Source organism: Ursus americanus, chromosome 19 (genome assembly GCF_024610735.1).
Source record: "Ursus americanus isolate L20-20 chromosome 19, mUrsAme1.1.p, whole genome shotgun sequence".
Taxonomy (NCBI): Eukaryota; Metazoa; Chordata; class Mammalia; order Carnivora; family Ursidae; genus Ursus; species Ursus americanus.
Window position 1 is genome coordinate 15,560,148 of NC_142145.1, and position 22,719 is coordinate 15,582,866.

Sequence of the window (22,719 nt, forward strand, 5' to 3'; positions counted from 1 at the left end):
TTCTTATTTCTTTGCAATCAGGTTGAAAATTTACATTCAATAAAGTTCACTTTTCTTAATGTATATATTTCTGTGAGTTTTGACATATAAATATGGTCATATGGGTGCCACAGGGATCAAGGTAGCAAATATTTCCACCATTCCAAAAAAGTTTCCTCATGCCCTTTGAAGTCCCAAGATACAACATTTTAGAGGTGAACCAAAATTTCAGTTGAGGTGTCCTAGGTGGGAAGCCACCTTTTCCATGTGGGAGAATGCTATTTACAAACACCAAATGTGTGCAAGCAACCAACATGTTTTTCTTGTTTCCTGCACACCATTGTTCTTTTTGGCTTTGCACATTTACTTTTGTTTTAAATGAGAATGGTACTAAGCTACAACAGGAGAAAAAAAAAAAAAGAAAAAAATGTTATTTAACTACAGTCTATTTCTAAAACAACACAACGTTACTGGCCAAGGAAGAAAAAAAAAATCACAAATACTGTCACCTGGAGTAACATTTCCACCACAGTCATGTGGGTAAGGACACAAATTCTTCTGGAATTTTCATTTCTTTAAAGAGTGTTCATTTTCGAACGCTGCCGACAATCTCCGGGGTCCTTTGTAACACCACATACAATTCTCTTTAGCTTTTGTGAAAAGCCTAATTTGATCTTTCATTTTGGGGATGTGTGAAGATTTAAGGTGTGTTGAGATAACTCGTCAAAACATTCCCTCCGTGTTCTGTTGTCTCTAGAGGCTAAAGGGGGTGGGGGAGGAGGGGGGCTGCCCGTCTAGACCACCTGGGTCTTTTGTTTAAATTAGCTAGAAGTAGCTCATCCTGAGTGATCAGTGAGAATCAAGGGGAAGAAAGAGAGTTAATGTCACGAAGTTCTTATAAGGGAACTTTGCAAAATGCTTTTCTATCTGAGGGATTTGATAGCAAGCATCGGAACATGCAACTGAAAATGGTTTACACCTGGGGGGTTGTTATCTCCCTTGATAAGGACTCCATGGGTAGTCAAGTCCAGGAAGGGTTCCAGGGGCAGCTCTGTGATTCTTCCAGGACATGGGCTCTTTCAACTTTCCCCCTGCCTGTGTCAGCCTATGGGGAGCCCTTCAGGACTTCCAGAGGCCACCACGGTCCCACAGCCCCAACGGGCCGGGGGCAGACAAGCAGGATCCCCACGCCACCCCAGAGTCTCCTCTCTGTGATTGGAAAGGAGCTCCCCCATTGCAGCAGCTGCGTGGGAAGGGCGCCCCCCCCCTCAGAAGGAAGCGGAAGGGCGGGGCTCCCGGGCAGACGCAGAGTGTCCGCTGTAACTTCCGCTCCGCGCGGTCGGTCGCTGCCATCCCTGTCAGAGCCCGGGACGATGCCGTAGTGCCTGCCCCCCTTTTGCAGCTCTGGAAATCGCTGCTCTGGGGGCTTCCGTTCCAGGGTCGGAATCCAGCCTTGAATCCAGGTCCGTGAGGCTCTCCGTTCCAGACTCGTACCCACCATAACTGAAGTTGTGGTTTCCAGACAGAAGCGGAAGACAGGATCATAAATGAAACTTGTAGGAGGCTTATGCCCCAGGTGAGCACTAGCAGGGAGCTCTCACGCCTGGAAATGCTTGAAATGCCTCTGCCAAGAATCAATCGCGGAGGTGAGGAGCGGTCTGGCAGACATCACTGGAAAAAAGGCCAACATGTGATCTGTTTGCGGGAATTAACATTGTAGCTGCCAATCAAACAAGCACCTGATATTCTGGAATGGAACACAGGATAGGTGAGTTCCAACAAGAGAAGGGAGAGACATCTGAGGTAAAGTTGGTATTGGTGGGGTCCTTGCTCTGGTACGACAGGGAGAGAGCAGGGGACACCGAGAGGCAGGGAGGAAAGTTCCCTGGAGGAGAGGGAGGGCCTGGGGCGTCTGCCCACCCATTTCTCCACTCACCTTTCATTTCCCGGCTTCCCCACCTACCTGTGCATTCAACTCTATCCACAGGATGCCCGGCTCCCTGAAGGTCAGGTTGCTCGAATTATTCCACTAACCCTGTACTCATCCAGGGGAGAGTGAAATCACACTCCATGGTTCGGACAGGCACTAAAAAGTTCTCTCTCGAAATGTAGTTCATTTAAAAAATGAGTGCAGCTTTGCATTTCTGCAGCAAGATCTCTCTCAGGCACATATTGTTGGACCTATATGACCATTTGGCCCCACATGTCACCACCCACTGAGAACTGTGGTCGTCTCTGCAGACAGGATCGGATTTCAGAACCCCAAGCCCTGCCCCTCCCTCATCTGGTGTCCTGTTTTGTCCAGGCTTTCTTGCCCTGTGTTCTTCCAGGAACCCTGGAGGATTTGACATGGGTACCTAATGCTCCTTCCCCACAAGCTCGTGGGTCCTCTCACAGTTCGTCCCAAGTTCACTGAGTCAACAGCCCCACAAGGGGCAAAGTCCTGCCAGCACCCCTTTCACTTCTGTATTTCCTCAGGAGCCAGGAAGAAATGACGCTGTTGCCTCTAAGTCATCTCCCTGTCTGGTAGCTCCATAAGCCCTGTGTTCTGCCAGCTCTGGTCACTCTGCTGGCCTCGGCCCCTTCCTGCCCTACTGACCACTCTTTCCTGGACCTTGGGGAAAGGTCTTCCCTTGTTGTGTGCTGGTCCTTCAGCTCTTGCCAGGAGGGGGCTCCTGGTGGGACACATTCCCCCCACGGCTCTGTCCTCCCCTTAGAGCCTACAGGCTCTCTGAGCTTGGGAGGGAAGTAGAGAGGGGTGCATGAGCCCCACACTATCTGGAATCACTGCCCCTCCCTGACTTAAACACTCTCCTGCTGAGTTTGACCCACCCCACCAGATTTGCTCTCTGATGCTTTTTTTTTTTTTAATCTCATGGTTCCCTTGTCCTTCTCTACAACCTGGCTGTCACTGGGCTCTCAGCCCTGTAGCTATATCCATAATGAATTCTGATTCTGAACAAGGTCTAGATTCTCTCCCTTGGAGTTCCTGGGTCCCATTCTAATCCCAGCCCCTGTAAATGTCTCCCCAAATGCATGGTGCCATTCAGAAAGTGTCACACAGAACATACAGACAAAACTAGTCTTTTGGAGTGGAAGGAAGAGGCAGCCAATGAATCTCAGTTCTGACTTGGCAAGACATCTTAGTACATAAAAGGTATGTTTTAAATGGCTTATTAATGAGTAAAAGTGCTGGTTCAAAAGATGGCCTATGTTTCTCCCTTCAATTATCCCAGGACACAAGTGCTTCTCTTTGAGAAGTGAACAGTTCTGGGGTGGGTGTCTTCTCCCCCATGTGCCTGGGTACAAGTCTGTATACCCAGTTTTTCACTCTCTCTTCCTCTGGCTGTAATCTTCAAGATTTGACCATGAACTATCTTCCAGAAAGCCTTCCATTAGCCCCAATGCTCAGCCTCAGTCAGACACACCTCGAGTCTGGACACACCATCACACATCTGCCACCATCAATATTATAATTATCTGTCCCTTGTCTCCAGCTCCCATTTTATTATCTGTGCCTCGCTGATGGAGCTTATGACATTCATCTTTATATTTCAAATATGGTTCCTATAGTAAATGTTCGATTAAGTTTTTTTTTTAGATTTTATTTATTTGACTTAGCACAAGAAGGGGGAGCAGCAGACAGAGGGGGAGAGAGATGCAGACTCCCCACTGAGCAGAGAGCCCAATGAGGGGCTTGATCCTAGGACCCTGGGATCATGACCCAAGCCAAAGGCAGACACTTAACCAACTGAGTCACCCAGGCACCATGTTTGATAGAATTTTTTTTTACAAGTAATGTAATGCATGGATGGAGGTATGAACCTCTACATGGAAAAACAGATAAATGAATAATAATTAAAAATAAATATCACTTTTAAATTGCTGTGAAGGATCACATTTGATTTCTATTATGGACTTGTTTTGGACTAAACTCCTCACTAAAACAGCTAGTAAAGATCTACTTTCCCAGAATATTCTGTTACTATGCATGGTGTCTTCCCTTGAGGATGGAAAACATGAATCTATGGGGCAAAGAACTGGGATATTTTTCTTGTCATCAGTAAAACAATGGCTTTATTTTCATTAAAACATTTATAATAAATGTTATGGGCTGAATTGTGCTTCCCTCCCCACAACTCCTAACCCTCAGTACCTCAGAATGTGACTATATTTGAGCTAAGGCCTTTAAAGAGATAGTTAAGATAAAATAGGGTCATTTGGGTAGGCCCTAATCCAATATGAATGGTGTCTTTAGAAGAGATTAGGACCCAGACACCTGTACAGAGGGAAGGCCATGTGAGAACACAGCAAGAAGGTGGCTGCCTATAAGCCAAGGAATAAGGCCTCAGCAGAAAATCCACAGCACCTCGATCTTGGACATCCAGCCTCCAGAACTATGAGAAAATAAATGTCTGTTGTTTAAGCCACCCGTGTGTGGCATTTTATTATGGTACCCCTAGCAAACTAATGCAATAAATATCAACCGGCCCCCACATTTCTATCCTCCTCGTGAGTCTGTATAACTCACAGGTAACCGCAAAAGCCGCAGATTTTGTTAGTCAGCTACTCTTCAGGGCAGACTCCTGTAGGAGCCCACTTTTCCCTCCCGTATCCCCTGTCACTGTGTCAGAGGGAAGCAGAAAAGACATGGATTGTTGTATAAAAAGCTTAACTTGAGATCAGTGAGGCCAGTGAAGTATCACTTCATATAGAGGAGAGCAAGCACTTTAAGCATCAGGGTGAGAAAACATGAAGTGAGCACCAAGACAAGAAATACAATCTGACTTGTAAATAATAGTACTCGTAGCCACAACTTGATCTGTGCTCCTGTATTACATTCCAGGTGCTGTTCTAAGCATTTTGCCTGTACTATGGAGTCTTCCAACAGCCCTCCGAGGTGACTTCTATTATCATGTCCGTTATACAGATGAGGGAACGAGCTGGAGAACGTAAGTAGGCTGTTTAAGGCCACGGAGTGTCCGTGGCAGGGGCTGTGCTTTTAACAAAAATGCTTTAGGGTGAAGGCCATGGAATAAGAGATGGGCACAGCAGTGTGACCAACCACCCTCTTCTCCAAAGCAAGTCTCTTGCTCAGTCTTTTTAAAGATTTTCTTTTTAAGTAATCTCTGTACCCAAAGTGGGGCTCAAGTTCACAACCCCAAGATCAAGAGTCCCATGCTCTACCGGCTGAGCCAGCCAGGTGCCCCTAAAGCAAGGCTCTTTATATTGCAGAAAGAAAACCTCAGAAGAAACAAGACAACTGTTTTCCCGGCTGGTTCACACCTATTGCATCTGATTAATTCTGAATCCCTTTCTCATTCTAAAAGCGAGTATGTGTGTCTGTTGTGAGGGGCAGGGGGTGGTTAGGAATAGTGGTTGATTTGGGAGGGTTACCTGTTTTTAATAGAATAACTGTGTTCATTTATCTATCCATAAACGCGTATTGTTGACTTACAGAAACAGGACATTGTACCCCCAAACAACCCAAACTAATTTTTATTTTACTGTTTATAAAATTAAGTTGTTGCTTTATGGCTTGGCTGCCGTTGTACTTATTTTTATTATTTTTCTGCAAAGCATTATTTATTCCCACTCTTAAAGAAGCATTGAAAAGAACAGTCAACACAAATGTGCCTTACAAAAATGGGAATTGCTTTTTGGGGCAGTAACATTACCCATTTTCTTTTTTATTTCCCTGCTTGTCTGCTTTATCCTGCCTAGTCTTTCAGATTCATTGGTGTCTCAAAAGTCTCAGAACAAATTATCTTCAACAGCATTTGTTTGACTAGACTTGCAATTCCCTGCTAGAAGTCAGTTTTTGTGTATTCAATTTGTTGCTGTTTGTAGTTCCTCCAAGAGCGGCCAGAAGAGGCCTCAAAGCTACCTGAATGTGCAGGGACTAAAATGACTTTTTAAAAATTAAGTACACTTGGGGAACCTGGGTGGCACAGTTGGTTAAGTGTCCCACTCAGTTTTGGCTCAGGTTGTAGTGTCCAGGTCCTAGGATCGAGCCCCCTGTCCAGCTCCATGCGCAGCATGAAGTTTGCTTGAAATTCTCTCTCTCTCCCTCCCCCTTTGCTCCTCCCACTTTCGCTGTCTCTCTCTCAAAAATAGATTAAATAAATAAATGCAATTAAGTACACTCTATGCCCAACGTGGGGCTCAAACTTACAACCCCAAGATCAAGAGTCACATGCTCTACCAACTAAGCCAACCAGGCACCCCTAAAATGACTATTCTTAAGTGGTGTTTTGCAACACTTTGTTTTTTGGGATGTGCAGAAAGCAAGCCAGTAAGCAGCACAAGGTGGATTCGGCTGGCCTAAGGATGAAGAACCCTAACCTCAGCCGCTCTGGGGGATCCTCCTGGTGTCAAGATCCAAAAGTCAACCTCGAACGAGGAGGATTGCTTCATTAAAGATTTGCTTTCAGGACATTGTTCACAGGCAGCGCTAGCTCCTGCCCCAGTGTCAGATACCACCTTGCACTCTGCGATCTCTTCGCACTTCCAGAGTCCAGAGCATTGTTAGCCTGAGGCCAACAGATGGCGCTGTGAGTCCAACAGAGAGAGCCACCTCCCAGCTGATGGAGGGCCGCCCAAACGCGCAGCCTGCAGTGTTTCAGATTTGCTTTCTCCTGGCCTTAGTGGCTTCCTCTAACCCCAAATAATGCCCGTGCCACAGCATATCGGCATCTTTGCTCCTCGTCCTCAGGATGGGCTGAGCTCCAGACACACACGATATAAAACTGCAAGGGAAGACAGTTCCTAGTTTTACTGAAAAGGGAATCTCGCAGGGATTGGGCGGGGAGGGGGACCTTGTGAATGCTCTCTGGAAAACCGTGACTGTCCCAGAGATAGCCTGGCGTAATGGCAGAGTCACAAAATCGGGGGTGGGTGAGCCAGAGAAAAACAGATGAACGAAAGCACAAAGCAAACACAAGTAATGTGATCATAAATCACTGCCGAGCTCTCGGGATGATATAAATCTTCTGCTTTCCTGCGATGAACACATTCTTGTCTCACTTTGTCCAGCTGTTCATAGAAAGTCAGAGCACTTCGATGTGGGGTCATTCCATTGGAAACGCTTCTCCTGACCAGACGCCCTCCCTCTTTCCATCTTTTCCTGGGTCTCTCCTCACCACATTCTCTTTCTCACGTGTAACCTGCTGTGTTAGGACGAGATGCGCTCCATTACGAGAGAGAGAGGACACTTTCTTGAGAGAGGTTGCAGAAAGCGCCCCAGTTAAGACGGAATGGAGGGAGCCTCGAATCTGCGCCCGTGCCACTCTCTGGATGAGGTACACGTGCACCTCGCGTTTGGTGAGTCGTGTGGAAGACGTTCACTCGCAGCAGACTTTCCCTCCCCCTCGAGCAGAGTTGAGCGAGTGTCCTCATTTCCCCTTCCATCCTGTTCCCCAGACCAATTAGTGTGCTTATCAAGCTAAACATAATTAGAAAGATTAAGCCAGAGGGAAAAACACATCCAGTAACACACTGATAACGTTTAGAGCTTGCAAGGCCTTAGCGCCCCATTGCCTGAAGGCAGCAGAGCGCTGGGTAGACATACAAATGGCTGGACGCGCACCCAGTCGACTGAAGCAGAATTTCCAGGGACAGGGCTTGGTAATCTGCGTTTTCAGTAAGTCTCCCAGGTGATTCTTATCATGAAGACGCTTAGGAAGTCGTACCCAAGAGATGATCTAACCCAGGAGTCCGTGAACTGCCGGTTAAGGGCCACATAGCAAGTATTGGAGGCTTCTCGCATCGTGCAGTCTCTGTGCAAAAGCAGTCCTGGGCGGTATGTGAGTGACAGGCGTGGCTGTGTCCCAGTAAAACTTTCTTCACAAAAACAGGCCAGCAGTGACGTTTGATGACCGCTGGGCTAGTCCAGTTTCATTTTAGGTGAAAGACGCTGAGGACCAGAGGAGGCAAGGGACTTGCCTAGGCTGCAGTTAATCAGTGGCCCAGCCAAGCCCAGATCCCTGGGCCCTTAGAACAATGTTTCCTTTACCACCCTACCTCATGGTCCTGTGTTGAAGATAGACGCATCATGGTTGGTTCACTGCTTTGGAATGAACTTTCTGTCATGCCACTTGTGGTCAGAGACTCTCACGATGAGGAAATGTTTTGTGGTTTGTTTTTTTTTTTTTAGCCTTTTAAATTTATTACTTATTTTTAATTTATTGTTTTTATTAGTTTCAGAGGTAGAATTTAGTGATTCGTCAGTTGCTCATTCCATCAAATGCCCTCCTTAATGCCCATCACCCAGTTACCCCTTCCCCCCACCCATCTCGCCTCCAGCAACCCTCTGTTTCCTAGAGTTAAGAGTCTCTTATGGTTTGCTTCCCTCTCTGTTTTCATCTTATTTTATTTTTCCTTCCCTTCCCCTATGCTCATCTGTTTTGTTTCTTTAATTCCACATATAAGTGAAATCATATGGTATTTGTCTTTCTCTGACTGACTTATTTTGCTTAGCATAATACCGTCTAGTTACAGCCACATAATTGTAAAGGCAAGATTTCATTCTTTTTTGATGGCTGAGTAATGTTCCATTGTGTGTGTGTGTGTGTGTGTGTGTGTGTGTGTGTGTATTACATTACATCTTCTTTATCCATTCATCTGTCAGTGGACATCCGAGCTCTTTCCATATTTTGGCTGTTGTGGACATTGCTGCTATAAACATTGGGGTGCAGGTGCCCCTTTGGATCACTACATTTGTATTTTTGGGGTAAATACCTAGTAGTGCAATTGCTGGGTCATAGGGTAGCTCTATGTTTAACTTTCTGAGGAACCTCCATACTGTTCTCCAGAGTGGCTGCACCAGCTTGCATTCCCACCAGCAGTGTGAGAAGGTTCCCCTTTCTCTGCATCCTCGCCGACATCTGTTGTTTCCTGAGTTGTTCATTTTAGCCATTCTGACTGGTGTGAGGTGGTATCTCATTGTGGTTTTGATTTGTATTTCCCTGATGCTGAGTGATGTGGAGCATTTTTTCATGTGCCTGCTGGCCATTTGTATGTCTTCTTTGGAGAAGTGTCTGTTCATGTCTTGTGGTCCATTTCTTGACTGGATTTTTTTTTGTTTTTTGGGTATTGAGTTTGATAAGTTCTTTATAGATTTTGGATTCTAGCCCTTTATCTGATAAGACATTTGCAAATATCTTCTCCCATTCCGTAGGTTGCCTTTTAGTTTTGTTGACTGTTCCTCCTTTGCTGTGCAAAAACTTTTTATCTTGATGAGGTCCCAACAGTTCATTTTTGCTTTTGTTTCCCTTGCCTTTGGAGATGTGTGCAGCAAGAAGTTGCTGCAGCCAAGGTCAAAGAGGTTGCTGCCTGTGTTCTTCTCTAGGATTTTGATGGATTCCTGTCTCACGTTTAGGTCTTTCATCCATTTTGAGTTTACTTTTGTGTATGGTATAAGAAAGTGGTCCAGTTTCATTCTTCTGCGTGTGGCTCCCCAATTTTCTCAACAATGATGAGGAAATGTTTGTATCCCTTACACACACACACACACACACACACACATGCATATATGAAAAAAGAATCTACTGATTAAGTTGAACAAAACCCAAAAATTTCCTGGGTCAACTAAAATTTTCTTTTAAAATGTTCTTTTAAACTTATTTGTGACCAAGTCTTTAAAAAAATGTGAATTTATTTTAAAATGAAAGATTTAAAATAATTGGCACCTCTGTATCTCAGTTTTTCACTTAAGAATTTGGACTTGAGATCTAATACAAAATTTTCTGAATCTAGTATTTAAAACTTAACAGCCTTCCCACTTTACTTCTTATACAACAGCGCCCTCTGACGGTGTGACAGGTCCTAAAATTTCTGTGTTTGATTATCACAGCAGATAAAGCAGTACTTTATCTCTAATTTGAAAGCTTAAGCTTTAATTTTTTTTTTCGGTTTTCCAGGGGTACAAAGCTTCCAGGAGCCATTGGAAGTTGTTGATCATGAGGTTCTTTCAGAGTTATTTAGCAGATGTTGCCAGAATCCCATCTGATGAAACACTTAACCACTTGAGAAAACCCATTATTTTTTTTTCTTTTGTTTTTATTGAAGTGTACTTGACATACAATGTTACATCAGGTTCCAGTGTACAACATGGTGGTTCAACATTTCATGACCAAATCTTGAATCACCTTGAGAGGGTATCTAGTTTTCTAGACACATCCTTCTGGTCATGCTCAACACCTTTTTAACAACCATCCTAGAAACAAATTCCTTCTTTGTGGCAAAACAATTTTCTCTTTTCCTGTTCTCTTGGCAGCAGGAGCATCTGGTAGCCATTTTCTTTGTACATCTGAAGAACCATCCTTAAAGTGCTATACAGATGCTCTTCTCCTGGCAAAGCAGCAGACTCTTAGAATTTCCTCAGAAAACTTGTCCTCCAGGCCTTTAATCCTGAAGTCATTTTCATGGGTCTGGAGCCTTCTCCAAGCTGTCCACACCCTCTTAAACTACATGGCTTTAGAATGGGCTCATTCCACTGGTGAGTTTTGACTTCTAACAGAGGAACTTTAGAAGAGTAAGTTGTGCTTCTTTCGATTAGGCTTGTGGGGCCTCTGGTTATTTAATGGTTAGCCTTTCTGGTGTGAGCCACATTCTGTGTGGGGGAAACCAGAGAGTTGAGAGCCTGTTTACTGCTAGGTGGAAGTCCTCACTCATGACCATCGAAGCTCCTGTCCTTCTCTCAGAGGAGCAAGGGATATTTGTTGTTGTTGTTGCTGTTGCTGTTTTGGTTTGGGGGGGAGTTTTGGTACCTGGAAAATATTTGCCCAGAATATGGAAACAGGCATTTTTGAAACTCCTGTAGAATTATTTGTTGTGCTAGAACTTAGGAAATTTTTGGGATCAAAGACAATGTAGCAATTGTTGCTTTCAAAACACAGAGAGCATCCGGCATTCAGATGAGCCCAGTCTGCTGTCCCTTTCCAGTTCTTGCATCGAGAGGACTTTCGGCAGCCTGTCACGGTTAGCGCCCTGTTTTCCACCCAACTTTTATTTGGAAAAATTTCAAATCAGCAGTAAAGTTGAGCACACATATACTCTTCATCAAGATTCACCAGTTGTTAGCATTTTGCCATATTTGCTTTATTGTTCTCTCGCTTCACACACTTACACACACACGCACACACATATCACTTTCTTGTTTTGACCAAAACAGTTGAAAATAAGTTGATGACATCATACCACTTCACCTCTGAGAACTTCAGCCAACTCCGAAGAAAATGAATATTAATTCCATAACATCATCTAATATACAATCCATATTCAGATTTCCATAACTGTCCCCAAAGCATCTTGTCCTGGCTCTTCTTTTTTTGTTTCAGGATCCAGTCTGGGTCTACATGGCACTGGTGTCTGGTCTCTGGAGTCTCCTTCTAATCAAGAACAGGCTTCTCACTTTCTGTTCTCTTTCACGACATTGACTTTGGTGTAGGATCCAGGCCAATTGGTTTTGTACAATGGCCCGTATTCTGATATTGTCTTGATTGTTTCCTCATGATTACATTTGAGTTCAACATTTTTGCCAAGAATGCCACACTGGTGATACTGTATGCTTCTTTCCACATGGCATCGGGAGGCCCAGAAAGATGGTGCTCAGTTGATCGCTTTCCTAAGGTGACATCCGCCAGTCTAAGGTAAAGACATAGTTTCCCTTATCTTTAGCATACGAGTGGTGCTTGGAGTCTGTGTGAATGACATGCTGTCCAGTAATCTTCTACCTGATGCTCTGATTGTCCATTGTTGATCTTTGCCTGAATCAATACAGGGGGCTGCAAATGGTGATTTTCCGATTTTATCCTATCTTCCATTAGCTGGTATTGTTCTGTAAAGAATAGTTTTCTCTCTTCCTTCCTTCTCTTTCTTTCTCTCTCTCTCTGTCTCTCTCTCCCCGCCTAGTGCTCTTGACTAGACGAATTCACAAAGCTTCATTGAGTTGTGCCCTTGCTTCCTCAATAACAGCTGACATGGAGTGGGTCGTAGTAAAGGTGTCTCAATTCTGTTGTGTTTCTTCTAATACAATCACAGACATTTGCATACTGTCTCAAACTGGATTTATTTTTTTTCTGCCGTTGGACCAGGGCCCCTCATTGATCCTCAAAGCATGTCACAAATGTACCAAGTGGTGTTTGATGGAGGGAAAAGGCAATGGCCATGAACTTCACCAGGCTTTATATGCCAACGGCCAATTTTGTTCTCTTCCCCTAGTCTGTTCACAGTCTCCTCCTGGTGACTACTTCACATCTTCTACCCTTTCTTCAAACCTTCAGAGCCCCCTCAGCTATCTGCACTCTTAGCTAACAACCCTGCTTCCTACTTTATTATTTTAATTTTTTTTTTTTTTTTTTTTTAGAAAGCATGAGTGAGTGCGCAGATGGGGGAGGGTAGCAGCGGGAGAGGGAGACAGAGAATCCTAAGCAGGCTCCACACTCGATATCATGACCCTGAGATCATGACCTGAGCCGAAATCAAGAGTCCCACGCTCAACCGACTGAGCCCCCCAGGCACCCCGCTTCCTACTTTTTGAATCAGAGGAAGCAGCTGAAAAAGAGTTTCGTGTTTGTTTGGCACCATAGTTCCCCCGTCAGCATCTGCACCCACATATTCTGCTATCCCTCCAGTTAGCATAGGCAAGCTATCCATGCTCCCTCCCCCATGAGAATGTGCACTCTGCAGGGATAGGGCCTTTTTCGGTTTTGTTCACTTTTGTTGCCAGATGACCCAGATGCCAGAGGAAATTCTCTGCAAATATTTGAGTTGCATAAATGAGTAAATCAGCCCCCCTTTGATTCATTTCATATTAAGCAGTTTTGACCAGTTTTAGAGGAAGACGTGTATAGGGAATGCTTGATAAATCAGATGAAAACCAACCTCGTAAAATAATTTATTCTTTAATCCAGAAAAGCAGACTTTTCAATTAATTAATATTTTTAAAAATTTATGTGCATGCACAGTTTTAAAAGTCAAATACTTACATTGCTTAACATGAAAACCAGCATACCCCAGTCGCATCCCTTCCCAATCTTGATTTTTCAGTCTTTAGGTAAAGCATTTTCACTGAATTTACCTATTTTTCTTGGTATTTATCCTCATATTTCTTGTATATTTACATGTTTTTATAATACTGCATTATATGTAATATTTTTTAGATATTCTCTAGTGATTTCCTTATTTGGAACATGAGGATTTATTGCTCTTAAACTGTTTCTTCTCTCCAGCATTTCTTCTCTGCACCCCACTATGCTTACTGCTATAAATATGTCATAGGTTTTGGTTAAATCAACATTCATATGCACAGAAGAGCCATGTAATATACTTGTTGTACAGCTTTCTATTTTCCTTGGAGATAATAATTCTTTTCCTTTGCTTAGGTTTTTTTGTATCATTAATCTATCCCCAAACTCCATGCCAGCAAAATAAATCTTTCAGTAATTTCAAACACATCTTTCGATTTCTTTGTTTAATTTTTCTTTTCTTTTCTGTTTTTTAATTTTTGAAACATCCCTTCTGAGCCCTTCATCCTATTACTAGCAACTGGATTGGTTTTATCTTAAGGTCTGCAATGAAGTTGTTATCCTAGGATCTCCCTTTACCATCACTGTTAGAATTGCCGTAATCTCCTTTCTTGATTCATATTTCTGGGATCCCATGTCATCTTCTTTCTTGATTTATTCAGCCATTTTGATGGAATCCACACTCAAGAGGCTTCCTGAGCAATGAGTGGAAGGGAAATATATTGAGACCTTGCATATATGATTTTATTCTATTCTCAGCCTTGATTGACATTTTAACAGGGTATAAAATTCTTAGTTGGGAATCATTCTTTTTCATAATTTTGAAGGAATTTCTTCTATTAGTTTCCAGAGTTGTTTTGTGAAACCTGATATAAGTTCACTTCTCTGTCTTTTATATGTGTGTGTGTGTGTGTGTGTGTGTGTGTGTGTGGGTGTGTGTTCTCCTCTCTCTGGAGGCTCTTCGGATCTAATTTTTTGCACCCAGTGTTCTAAAATGTCACAATGAGGGGCACCTGGGTGGCTCAATTGGTTGAGCATCTGCCTTTGGCTTGAATCATGATCCTGGGGTCCTTGGATGGGGCCCCACATCAGCTCCCTGCTCTGCAGGGAGCCTCCTTCTCCCTCTCCTCCCCACTTGCTCTGTCGCTATCTCTATCTCACTCTCTCAAATAAATAAATAAAATCTTTAAGAAAAAATAAAATAAAATTTCACAGTGATCTCCCTGATATATGTGTGTGTGTGTGTGTGTGTGTGTTTCTAATTTATTGGTCAAGTTGCTTAGTAGGTTCCTTCAATTGGTAAACTCATGTCCTTCAGTTCTACGGAATTTCCTTGAATTCATTCTTTCCTACCTTCCTCCTCTACATTTTTTTCTATTCTCTCGTTCTGGATCCCCTATGATCGAGATGTTGGATCTCCTAGAATGATTGAAACCTTTTATCTTCTCTCTCCTATTTTCCACTCATTCAGCAGCACATTCTTCTTTTCTGGGAGGATTTTTCGGCCTCTTTTCTAGCACTTTTGTTGAATTTTTCATATTTGCCCAATAGTTTTAATTTACAAGAGCTTTTTTTGGGGGGGGATGTTATTTCAAAAGTTCTTTTTCTATAGCTTCCTATTCTTGCTCGTGAATGCAACATCTCTTGTCTCTGCGCACTTTAGTGATTTAAAAAAGAAATGTTTTCCACTCCCTCATTACCTTTCTTTCTCTGAGTTCCTTTATTTGTTTGGTTTGATCTCTGTCCTTTCATATTACTTTCCTCCCGTTTCTAGTGACCTTCACCTGTTCTTTCATAGCTAGGGAGGCGCTGAGAAGATGACTGACAACTCTATGTGATGGGAAGAGCCTTTCAACCTACATACATTCTAAATGACAGACTCCTGGTGTATCCGTTTTCTATTCTAAATGACAGACTCCTGGTGTATCTGTTTGGATGTCTGAATTATTAGGAATGGAGCAAGAGAATCAATAAATAATATTCTTTATTCCCCCACTGAGCTTGAAACCAGCCGAGGCATATAAAAGGATATCAAAACAAGAGCTTTATTTCTGGTGATGCTGATTGGAGAATGTGGCTTTAGATGTGTCCCTTAATTAGACCAAGTCACACCCCTACTAATGTAGATGGGTAATTTCAGATCTCTTTCAACAGGCAAAGCATGCCTGTAAATCTCACCCCACAGTAGAGAGTAAACCTTAATGTACTTTCTTGGAAGAATATTGTCTGAAAGATCTGTATACTGATACTCTGCTTGTTTTTCACTGAGCCCTCTTTGGGCTCAAAAACTCGTTTTAGGGGGCACCTGGGTAGCTTAGTCGGTTAAGCATTTAACTCTTAATTTTGGCTCAGGTCATGATCTCAGGGTCATGGGATCAAGCCCTGAGTTGTGCTGTGCTCTGTGCGAAGTCTGCTTAAGATTCTCTCTTGCCCTCTCCCCCCCCCATAAATAAATAAATCTTAAACAAACAAACAAACAAAACCTCCTCTTTTTTAATGAACTAATCCCTACCTTAACCTCCCTGGAATACTAGGTTAAGCTGTGCCTCTGTTGTTTAAGGCAAGTTGCAGCTCACTAGAAGAATTAACTTCTGGGTGGCTCAGTCATTTAAGCCTCCGACTTCTGGTCTCAGCTCAGGTCTTGATCTCAGGGTCATTGACTTCAAGCCCCATGTTGAGCTCCACACCCTGCACCCACATTGGGTTCCATGCTCCCCATGGAGCCTACTTAAAAGAAAAAAACAAAAAAGAATTAACTTCCCACCTTTTTCAGAACAGAAGCATTACTCCCTACATTTTTTTTTAAATCTTCAAGGTCAACCCTTGTACCTGTGACTGTTTCCTAGCTAAAGCACCAAGATGTTCGGGTTTGGGAGTTCAATAAACATCTCCACCCAAATTTGGAACCAAATGAGAAATGAAACATAGAAGGTAAACAAATGAAGATCAAAATGTCAATATGTTACTGATAAAGCTGGTTGAGGAATGTGTTATCAGATCTGAGGCCTAATGGGCTATTGACATCTGCCCCTAGACAAATTAGATTTATCTAGACTGGCTCTAAACAGAAGGACAGCCACAAGATCCACAGGCTCCTTACATATTCCTTAGTCATCTCATAAGGAGAACAGACAAAAATAAAACTGTGTTTCAGTCATTTGAAATATATAGGTGTTTTAAAATAGATGTTTGTTGAATGAATAAATGCATGAACAAATAAAAGAAAATGTAATTGACAAAATTGTTTTTTGTGGAGATATAGTCTCTCTTAATTTAAGGACAATAACGAAAGAAAGATAACTAATACTCAATTGGAAAATGTGGCTCATTTCATTTTGTTCTAAACTTGTGTGGATCTTGGTCTCGTATCTCATAAAAAGTAATGCTCAACTAGCCAGGAAGTCACCAAGAGCCTATTTCCGGATGTTTAAAGAGAAATAATCTTCAGAAGGTTATTGACCATTAATACACTTTACAATTGGGGGAGATTTTTATTTTCTTTTTCATTTCCTGTTTCTTATCTTATGTTCTCAAACTGAGGACATTCCTTGGCCAGAATAGCACGTTTCTGCACGATCTGCCTCCTGCCATTTATCAAAACTTTGTCTTGACCCTTTTCGGTTAATCAAAACCAGGAGGCCAAATTTCAGAAAAGGATAGAGTTAGATTTTTCACAACAGGAGTTGTGACTGTGTGTGTGTGCATGCAGGTTTGTGATCGGAGGGGTACTGGTGTTAGGACACAAAGAAAAACATGAACTTTGGTTAGTGGTATGAGGAGGGAAGGACTTTCACAGAAATGCCAATGTAGGTATTAACTTATAGCCTCGAAAATATAAATGATGCAGTACACGTGTGCCAGGATTCTTGCTAACAATGACAAAGTTGATCACCTTCAACCCCAAACAGTTGTTTTATTATCAAGCTTGTTTTGTTTTGCACTGAATATGAGATGAATTTAAGATTTCCAATGATGGTTTCCAAAAAGAAAGTAATTTGGCAGTGATAGTTTCCCACTAAGGGCAAATAAATCATATTATGACACGAACCTGGTTTCCTTCTTGTCAATAGTGATTACTATATGTCAGCTAAGGTCGACCTGATTTATCTGCATGAGAAGTTTCATGACCAGCGACTGCGACCATGGTAACCACTGAAACACACCGCTACATTTTTTTTGGCTTGGACTGTTTGGAGAACTAATGGTCATTTTGCCGTGGGAAAATGGAACACCATCTCCTTTCTGGAAAATCTTTGATGAGTAGGTGGAACAGAGGGAAAATGACCATAGCTAACTTTCATTGAACATGTATTTTCTTCCAGGTACTATTATAAGTATTTTACATGCATTATTTCATTTACTTCTCACAACTCTGCTATTTTACAAAAGAAGAAATTGGGCTGGGAGAGATTAAACACCTTTCCCAAGGTCATACAGCTAGTAAATAGTGGATGCAGAATTCAAACCTTCGTTTGTTTGGATTTAAAGACTGAGCTCCTAACCACTGCTCCACACTGCCTTACCTCCCTTCCCAGGAATTGGCATCTATATGGGGAAAGACTCTCACCCAGGTGGGGTCAGTCACCATATCTTATTAACTCCCCATTCTATCTTAATTCCACCTGTCCATTCCTATTGCCAGTACACCTCCTTATCCCACATTGGGACATTCATACCACATTCCCACCTGGTCGGCCTGCATCCGCCATCTCCTCTCTTGATCTTTGTACATCACAGTCAGACCAATCCCCTTTCATCACCGGCTTTATCATTTCTTTTACCATTACAGATTAAGCACCTGATTTGTGCTTAGCTTGGTTCTGGATAGACCCTCATCCTCAAGGGGTCTAGTTCACGAGGTCAGTTCTGTGCATTTACACAACCATAGGTCCCATTGGCTACCCTGGAAATGCTAAACTATTCCCTTTGGCTTTCACAGCCATCTCTAATATAGCCCATCCACCCTCATGACTTTTATTTCTTATACAGAACTCCAATCCAACCCATCTCTAAACTGAGCCAGATTCATGAGTTTTAAATTTGGCAAAAATGATCAGTTATTAAAGATTTTTTTCTTTCATTCAACAAATATTTACCAAATGTCCAATTTCCATCAACTATTAGGTGCTACACAGTCCTAACAAATTATAAAACTTTACTTATAGAATCAAAAGCAAATGCATCATTAATGGTTACATTAAGCCATTGTGATTGTCTGCCACTTCAGTCTTGTTCTTCAGCTTTCTTTGGTGACTTCTGTCCTCCACAGAGTTCATAGGTCTTTCCAGCTCGACCTGAGACATTTCCATTTGACTGGTTACTTCCACAATCTCCTTTCTTTTTTGGGTTCTTATTGCTATTAGAATTTGTGTATATTTGAGGACACTTCCAGCCTGCAGAAACAACACAAACTTTTTTTTTTTTTTTAAAGTAGGCTCCGCGCCCAGAGCAGAGCCCAACATGGGGCTTGAACTCACGACCCTGAGATCAAAACCTGAGCTGAGATCAAGAGTCAGACGTTTAATTGCCTGAGCCACCCAGACGCCCTGACACAAACGTTTTAAAAATCAAACTTATTTAAAGAAATGTTTTACAGAGACTTTAAAAAATGAAAAAGAAAAAAAAACCCCAAACTACAAGCATATCAACAGTAGGGCCATGTAATTAGTAGAGGTTCAAATTACAGCCTACGTTCCATCCCTTTCTTTCTACTATCTCTTTCCAGCAGCTCCTTTCGTCTAAAATTTCTGGTCATCTTGCTCTTCTGTTCGTCATGGATTTCTCGACATTTTTTGCATTTTACAAAAACTTCAACAAAGTTTTACAAAAATTTTTTAACAAAAGAAAATTCAATGTGATTTTTTTTCTAGCATCGGTGGCACATTCTGTAGCCAACAAATCCAAAGATACCAATGAACAAGGGAAATTATTACCAACAATATCTGCCACTGTATTGGCTGTGAGTACTTGAGATCTTGCGTGGTGATTTCTTGGAATGAGCACGGGCCTTGGAAGGGGTTGGCAGTACCATCTGGCCTCAACGGTCTGCTTTGGAAGAGTGTATACTGTGATCAGTGCCCAGTTTGAGTCTGAGCCATGCAGGTAGGAGGAAAGAGTGGCAGCCTGGTCAGAATGAGCGCCATCTAGTGGGAGTGAGGCTGCAAGGCTGACAGTAGAAATGGGAGCCCACTGCAGTTAACATTGTGTTCTATTGAAGATAAGGAAAACAAAGGATGGGTAGTTGGTGGTGAATGGGAAGATAGGTGGGAGCAGAGCAGCAGGTGGGGAGGGGAAGCTGTGCACAGGGAGGGAGGACAGGGAAGAGGAGGGTCATGCCAGTCTTCAATGGGAAACAGGAGGAATAGAATATGAACTATTTATTTTCTTTGTCTAGGACCCATCCATGATCCACAGCTTGGGTCATATCAGTTTATTTTATTTTATTATGATTTTATTTATTTATTTGACAGACAGCCAGCGAGAGAGGGAACACAAGCAGGGGGGTGGGAGAGGAAGAAGCAGGCTCTCAGCAGAGGAGCCTGATGCGGGGCTCCATCCCAGAACGCCAGGATCACACCCTGAGCCGAAGGCAGACACTTAACGACTGAACCACCCAGGCGCCCCTCATATCAGTTTAAACAGTTTGATTTATCCTTTCGGTGCAGAAATCGAAACTATTTTGCATATCTGCATTTCAAATTTTAAAAAGGTAACAAGGAGCACTATTTCATAACTAGAAATACAATAGGAAAATGTGAAATGCGTTTGCATTCTCTGTTGTGGTCAGTTACAGGAGCCAGAGGAAGGAGACAGAAAGAGAGATCCATACACAAAGGGGCAGAAAAAGAGCTGAAGGAGACTAACTGAGGCATAGCAGTCCCAGAAGGCCAGTACCATGGAGTCAGATTCATCAGTTAAGAGACGAAGTGGCACAGACACAGCCCACCACTTTGTACGCCTAAGTGTCGAAAACATGTCTGCAAGAACGGGGCTATCTTCAGTGCAAGTGTACGTATGCCTCATGTTGAGCAGATCGTACCAGGGGCCAACATGACCGTGAACACATTTTCCTCTCTTTAGAGCAAAATAACAAGAGGCAGGAGTGTCAAATGAGCAAAAGCTAATCCAATTCACAATCAAATGAGCATGCTATGGGTTCAGAGCCAACTAAAAGTTGGAGCCGACTTTTGTCAGTGCCCTTCGTTCAACTAGCTGGAATGTTTTAGAAGTATTATCCCTTCAATCCTTTGAAATGAAGGATTTGTCTCTTGTTGGGAAATATGTGTCTCATCATAAAAATGGAACACAGTGTCTTTGGTTTAGTTATTCTCTAGAGAAGCAGGCTTTATTGTACTGTGTGCCAGGAAGATAGTAAGGCAGTGAGGAGGGGGTGAACTGATTACAGCGAATTTGTTTGAGGCATGAGAGACTGGGAGACATTTATATAGACGGATGGATAGATCAGTGGTAGGAAAGCTCTAGGCCCCTTTCCCAGGGTACCCATATCCGTGGGACAGACTCTCCGAAGGAAATCAATCACTGTGCCTTGTTTGTTCATGTCCAGGAATTCGTGAAACTGTAATAAGCCAAGAACAAAGGACCAACTTCAGAAGACGTTTATAGATTCAAGGTTTTTAGAAACCAGAAGCTCTGTTAGAAAGGAATCCGGACGAGGCGAGGTAAGAAACAGCGTGCCCAGAACCTTTGCTCAAACTCTGGCTTCTTTTTCTACAACCGTTGAAAAAAGTAAAGATCGATACCTTTCTTATACTACACACCTTGTGCTCAAATAAATCCCAGCCTGATTTGAGGTTTTAATGTAACAAATAAAACCACACAAGAACCAAAGGAAAATACAAAGAAACAATAAAGAAAAACAAACAAAATAAAACACAACAAAAAATACAGTTGAATATTTATATGATCTTGAGGTGCAAATGGCTATTTGAAGAGTAACACCAAGGGTAAATATTGTAAAGAGCATGAGAGCTAGCTTTGGCTTTATTCAAGTTAAAAAACTTGTTTATTCAGGATGAAAGCACCCTAAACAGAGGCAAACCAAAAGGATGTGTGCAAAATTCTCTTCAGTTTCCTTCTAGCTGTAGGTAATCCACTCAAGCTAGCTCATGACCAAAGAAAAGGAGCAGAAGATGAGGATACAGGGGTACCTCGCAGACTCCCAAGGACAGGAGCATAGCTGGACCTCAGGAAAAATGGAAACAGGGCACGGGAAGCCATTGGGAACGAAGGGATGAAGTGGCCATTCTCAGAGTTGTCCTGGGACCGCAGGGTCTCCTGTCACTCATTTCTCAGTCTGTGCCGTTACGTCCCTCCTTTCTCTCTCAGACTGTCTTTCCCACCTTCTCCGTGTGCCCAACTGCTCCCACCCTCATAAGTCTTCAAATCTACCCACATACACGAGCTGCGCCCTGCCGTGTTGCTTCCAAGAAAATGGTGATGTGGTGACCTGAGGGGGACGAGTCCCTTCGCTGGACCACCCGTCCTTTTCTGGTGAGAATATGCAGGTTCCTGATCTCATCATATTTTCTGGTCTTTCTCCCAAAGAGCCCACTCCAAACCCCGCTGCAGGGTCTGCAGGACTAAGAACCCCCCATTTCCTGAAGAAGCATGCCGTGTCGTCTCAGAGAGAACTGTGCAGGTCCGTTTGAGAAGGTAGGTGAGGAAGTGAGCCAATTGTTTTCCTCTTTGCCGCCCTCAGAGTAAGACATAATGGCTAAAGGCTGAAGCATAAGAGGTTTCAGTTACAGAGGAAGGAGATCTTCATCAGACTGGGGGCTCTTCCCCCGCAAAACTATGCCATGTGCCTCCCTAATTGAAACCTCTCTGGTTTCAACTCCAGCACATTCGATCCTTCTCTAGCCCCTGCGATGAGGAAGATTCAGTCTTCATTGCGGCTTCAGGTGCTTGGAGGAAAACTGCCTCCCCACACCTCTTCTCTTCATTTCTTTACAAGGTTTTTTTTTCTAATTATAAAAATAATGCATGCTTATAGTAGAAAACTTGGAAAATGCAGAACTATGTACATTATCTGTATTTTTATGAACACAGAGTTTTACTACCGAAGTGCCTGATAACGCCAAGTCGTAGGAGGGGGACGAAACTAAAGTTCCCTTTTGCTTTTATTTGCTGCACACCAGCTCAGTGCATAAATGCTGAGCCCCTACCTGTGCCGACCGCTGGCAAACAGGAGCAGGAGGGCAGGAATGCTAGCTCCCCACGTGGCTGGGGAGGCCTTCACCTCTCCACCAACCATTTGAGTACAATCTCCAGGCCGTGTAATGAGTTATTTCTCTGACATTCATTCTGGGGGGGAAAAAAGTATAGGCATAAGACACAGCCTTTCGTTCAGCACAAATCAGAATCGACATGCATGTTTTAAAGAGATGGAAGATGTGTGACTGATCTTCTCATTGTCTCTGTATCAACTGCTCTACAGTTTATTTATCAGATTATTTCAGGGCAGCGGGGAAATGATTACATTGCTCATTTTCTCTGTGTCCGTTTCCTAATCATTCCCACCTGTGGGATCTGTCTACACTACCCCATTCATCTGCAGGTATTGCTACAAAGGTTATTTTTCTAAACCATAAATTCTTCCTGAACGTTGAATCAAAGTATGAACGTGTACTGATGATTATGAAAGCATCGAGGAATCTGGGTGTTTTTTTCTTTTTCCAAAATAAAAAAATAA

At 42.8% G+C, this 22,719-nt stretch overlaps 1 long non-coding RNA gene across 4 annotated transcripts in view; it reads left to right on the top strand.

Annotated features, from left to right (window-relative positions):
• The first annotated feature begins 1,327 nt into the window (after positions 1 to 1,327).
• Positions 1,328 to 22,719, top strand: part of LOC123787523 (uncharacterized) — a 30,606-nt gene continuing 9,214 nt past the window's right edge. The window contains exons 1-6 of one of the 4 annotated variants that reach the window (XR_015727590.1): positions 1,328 to 1,747; positions 4,826 to 4,931; positions 7,158 to 7,302; positions 19,795 to 20,015; positions 20,572 to 20,686; positions 21,573 to 21,680. This is a non-coding gene — a long non-coding RNA (uncharacterized LOC123787523). The other 3 variants (XR_015727588.1, XR_015727589.1, XR_015727591.1) reach the window with 3 other exon arrangements.